Here is a 5000-nt window from a genome sequence, read left to right on the forward strand (position 1 = left end):
CTACGGCCCGAAGGGACGCTGCAAAGTAGCTTGAGTAATACCTACAGAGCACTGACGGCACTAACCCCCTACGCTACGGGATCAGAAACATATCTGCTCCATTTACCTTTATCGCCGGCACATGAATAAACTTAGGCTTCACAGCCGATCATCGCGTGCTTACGAAGATGCAGGAGACCTTACCATTGGGAAACAAAGCCTTTTACGCGGTACCTCAGTATTGCTACAGAGGCGGCACTGCCTGCAGAGTGCGTCTCCATGTTTGTCCTTATCTTACAGCCGTGAAAGCGCGCTTTGTTAATCATACCAAGAAGGAAATACCTCACTTATCGAGCCTTTATGAGCAGTCATATAAGTACCACGTAAAACAGGTAATGGCACCACTCGGAGATAAAAAGAAAAATAAGTTCTATCTGATAAGAAGAATGGGTGCCCTGTATACGATGTTGCGAAAAGGAGTGATTTAGTCGGTGGGGAATCGTCGTCGTAGTTAGAAGATTTCTCGGAACTAATAGAATAACGTGAGTAGGACTCGGAATTCTCTCCCCAATGCTGTGTTTCCCGAGTCACTGAAAGCTGCCTCTTCAATATGGCTTGATTTGAATGACGAACTGTTTACTTTTTAATATTTATTACTGCTTATTTTCTCTGTGACATGGCGTTAAAGGTTCTGAAATACCCTACATCGTCTTTTATTTATCTTTTTTTTTTTGCATTTTTTATTTTATTCAGTGATGATTCTCTAAATCTGATTATTTTTTGTCTGTGCTGAAGTTTACTCTAGACTGCGCAAATGAAACGAGAACGATATAATGAGCAACACGTGACAAATATGAAAACTGAAAAAGAAAATGACTTGGATAAATTCCAAGGCTGAATATTAAGGAAGCCCAAAAGAGAACTGTGTAGGGACAAAGGTGACTCAGTAATGTTACGACAGGTGAATGGATTGCATATTTCCAGAGGAAATCCATTTGCTATGAATTCAGAACCCTTCATACATGAATAATGCTGCAAGCATTTTGCTTTCGGGAAGTAATTATGAAATTTAGGCCGTCAAGCCCAGCACTGCGGAGTTTTTGGTCATTCAGCGCCCAAGACAGTGAAAAGACGGATTCAGAAAATGAAGCACATGAAGTGTGAGGACCTAATGCTAGGAACTGGGAGGCTACCCCACAGTTGCACCAAGAAGTAATATAGTTAGAGAGGCTGAACAGCAAGAATGAAGAAGGGAGCGGGAATGGTGGTAAAGTAAAAGGCTATAAGAGTAGGTGCCGTTAGGGGCCGAAGGGACGCTGCAAACGCCCTTTAGTAGTACCCAGGTACCCAGAGGGCACCATGTGAGGTACACTGACGGCACTACTTCCCTCCGGGGTGCATTCGGAGTTGACAAACGTTAAGAATAATGAACTATTCTTTCTACTTAAGCTGACGTCTTCTTTTAGCACTAGAAGTGATGCCCAATAACATTCTACTCTTATCTGGACACAATATAACTAGAAAGTTGGTTAAACAATGGTTAACGTGGACCTCTTGGTACGACTGGTGGCGTCCTCGCCTACAAAAAGAGAGGGGACCTCCTGTTGTGTCTCTGGTGACCATCCTTTCTCTATAGATTTCGCTACACCGCTTTCTTTTGGGCTTCCTTAATATTCCACCTTGAAATTTATCCAAGTCATTATCGTTTTCAATTTTCTTAATTATCTGTAGAGTTTTCATTTTGATTCTCTTTCATTCTTCACTGATATTCTTCTTGACTGTTAAGTTCTTGATTTCATCCTCTGTCCAGTCCCTTAATTCAATTTCACTTTCCTGGCCACCCCCTGTTCTTGATTTCCTTTGTCCATTCCTGGTTCTTAATTTCTCCCTCTGTTCATTCCCTGTTCTTAATTTAACTTCCCGATCATCCCTTGTTCTTGATTTCTTCCTCTGTCCACTCCCTATTCTTAATTTCACTTCCCGACCATCCCCTGTTCTTGATTTCTCCCTCTGTCCATTCTTGTTCTTGATTTCGCCCTCCGCCCATTTCCTATTCTTACTTTCACACTGTCCAGTCCCCACTGTTGATTTCGCCCTCGGTTCATTCACTGTTCTTGATTTTTCCCTCTGTCCAGTTCCCACTCTTGATTTCGCCCCCTGCTGTCCATTCTCGGTTCTTAATTTCGCCCTCTGACCATTTCCCGTCCTTGATTTCAAGTCCCTGCTCTTAATTTCGTTCTCAGTCCATTTCCTGTTCCTGATTTCCCCCTCTGTTCAGTCTCTCGGATTTTATTTCGCCCTGTCCTTACTCTGTTCTTGATTTCGCATTCTGTCCGTTCCCCGTTCTTGATTTCGCCCTCTTAAGTTAAGTATATCTTAGTTTAACCAGAACACTGAGCTGATTAACAGCTCTCCTAGGGCTGGCCCGAAGGATTAGATTTATTTTTACGTGGCTAAGAACCAACTGGTTACCTAGCAACGGGACCTACAGCTTATTGTGGAATCCGAACCACATTATAGCGAGAAATGAATTTCTATCACCAGAAACAAATTCCTCTTGTTCCTCACTGGCCGGTCGGAGATTCGAACTCACGACCAACAGAGTGGTAGTTGAGAACGGAAGCGGCTCAAGCGGCTCTGTCCAGCCCAGCGTTTCCTCCTTCCGAATGTTCTTGATTTCGCCTTCTGTTCGTTTCCAGATTTCCCACCAGCCCACGCTCTTGTTTCCTCCTTCCGTCCATTCCATGTTCTTGGTTTCGCCTTCTGTTCGTTTCCCGTTCTTGATTTCGCCCTCTGTCCAGCCCACGCTCTTGTTTCCTCCTTCCGTCCATTCCATGTTCTTGATTTCGCCTTCTGTTCGTTTCCCGTTCTTGATTTCGCCCTCTGTCCAGCCCACGCTCTTGTTTCCTCCTTCCGTCCATTCCATGTTCTTGGTTTCGCCCTCTGACTATTTCCTGTTCTTGATTTCGCCTTCTGTCCAGACCCTGTTCATAATTTCGCTCTCTGTCCATTCCCCGTTCCTTATTCGCCACCCCCTGTTCAGTCTCTCGGATTTTATTTCGCCCTCTGTCCTTTCTCTGTTCTTGATTTCGCCTTCTGTCTATTCACCGCTCTTGATTTCGCCCTCTGTCCCGTCCACGTTCTTGTTTCCGCCTTCCGTCCATTCCATGTTCTTTATTTCTCCCTCTATCCATTCCCTGTTCCTGATTTCCCCCTGTTCAGTCTCTCGGTTTTCGTTTCGCCCTCTGCCCTTTCTCTGTTCTTGATTTTGCCACCCGCCACCACGCCCCCCCCCCCCCCACGTCAAGCTTCCCAGAATTTCCTTCTCGATTATCCTCACCGTCCAAATCAATCAGCTCCTCCGACTTCTCGACAGATGTGCAGATCGATCGGCATCTGCGTGGCCATCACCCTGATCGTCATCGGGGTGCTGTTTCTGATCGGAGGGATCCTGGGTTTGGTTGCGCCGATTATTCTCGACTGCGACAACATCCATGACCTGGAACCAGACGAACGCGAAGCTTGCGAGAATCTCGACCATGCCCTCACGACAGTTGGCATCGTTGTCACCAGCATTGGAGGCAAGTGTGACCGATTTCTTTCAAGGTTTTGTCTTCTTTTTCTTAAAATCTCGCATTTCTCCTCAAAATGCTATAGACCGTGGCATGTATGTTTTATTTCCATTTCTACCATGCTTTTAAGTACTCTTTTGGTTTGGGCATTTCACTTCATATATATATATATATATATATATATATATATATATATATATATATATATATATATATATATATATATATATATATATATATATATATATATATATATAATATATATATATATATATATATATAATATATATATAATGTATATTTATATATATATATATACATATACAGGTATGTATGTATGTATGCGCGCGTCTTATTGGTCTGTTACACATAAATCCTTGTTCTTTAAAAATATTTTTCTGTCAGGGTCTAGAAATTCATCAAGCTGAAAAAATAAAAATAACTCTAGAAGTTCGCCGTACGTAGGGAATCTTCAAAATATTTGTTTACTTTTTTCTTCTTCTTCTTCCTCTTCTCCCTTTAATTCCGAGAGTCCTGGTCCTGATGTGCATCCTCTTGCACCGCGCCGTCAGGAGCAAGAGACCTAAAGTCAACCTCCCTTCGTTCTGTTAGTTTACTGTTGTTCTTCTCTCCCCTCTGTTTGCAGGAATCCTGGTCCTTGTGGGGATCGTCATGCTCTTCTGCCTCAGAAGAAGGAGTCCAAAAATCATCCAAGCACCTCCAGTTATCGCAACGATTCCGCCAGGATATCCGCAGTACCAAAATCCCCTGATGAACCAGAACCAAGAAGCTCCTCGCAGCTCTGCTCCAGCACATCCTGAGCTCGGCAATTTCACCCAACACTCATAAAAGTGACCGTCTTACAGGTTTTCCACATTGATTCCTTGTCTTGCCATGAGCGTTCATTAAAATTTATATAAAGTGTCCCGGCGCTTATGCTTGTCGTACGTTTCATGCATGTACAATGCAGTGTCTTTAGAGCGATTAAGGATGCATTTAAGCTGAAAGAAACATTCAGGAAACAATGAGGTGCCACCATCAGTTGTCATTAAGGATCATGTCAATGTTTGTTAAGTAGTGTAAAAGATAATTAATTGTTTAATACCCTCCATCATGTTTCTTACAGATGATAGGTATCAAGTGTCTTTACTGGGATCATTTTGCGCAGACAGTACTACCTTGGCACAAAAAACAATCTTAGTTTGGAAAAATGTGATGAGATACTGCTCCAGTAACTGGGATGATAGTTTACCATGATGGAAACTGGGCTTGGAGGCTACAAACTGGTGTTCCAAAATGATCAATGGTCATTTCTCTGATATGAAAATAAACTATAAAAGTCAGGGAAAACGGCTTTTACTGATTCCTCACAGTTTTTCGGCCCCATACCGTATTAGGCTATGTGTCTGAGAGGAATTTGGGGAACAGGAGGTCTCCAGAGAATCAGGG

The 5000-nt window shown here is 42.9% G+C and overlaps 1 long non-coding RNA gene across 1 annotated transcript; it reads left to right on the forward strand.

The window, feature by feature from the left end:
- Positions 1-364: 364 nt before the first annotated feature.
- On the forward strand, positions 365-4901 carry LOC136846517 (uncharacterized). Its single transcript, XR_010855426.1, has 3 exons — positions 365-521; positions 3356-3560; positions 4198-4901. It is a non-coding gene; the product is annotated as an uncharacterized lncRNA (long non-coding RNA).
- The last annotated feature ends 99 nt before the right edge of the window (positions 4902-5000 follow it).

Source organism: Macrobrachium rosenbergii, chromosome 15, assembly GCF_040412425.1.
Source record: "Macrobrachium rosenbergii isolate ZJJX-2024 chromosome 15, ASM4041242v1, whole genome shotgun sequence".
NCBI lineage: Eukaryota > Metazoa > Arthropoda > Malacostraca > Decapoda > Palaemonidae > Macrobrachium > Macrobrachium rosenbergii.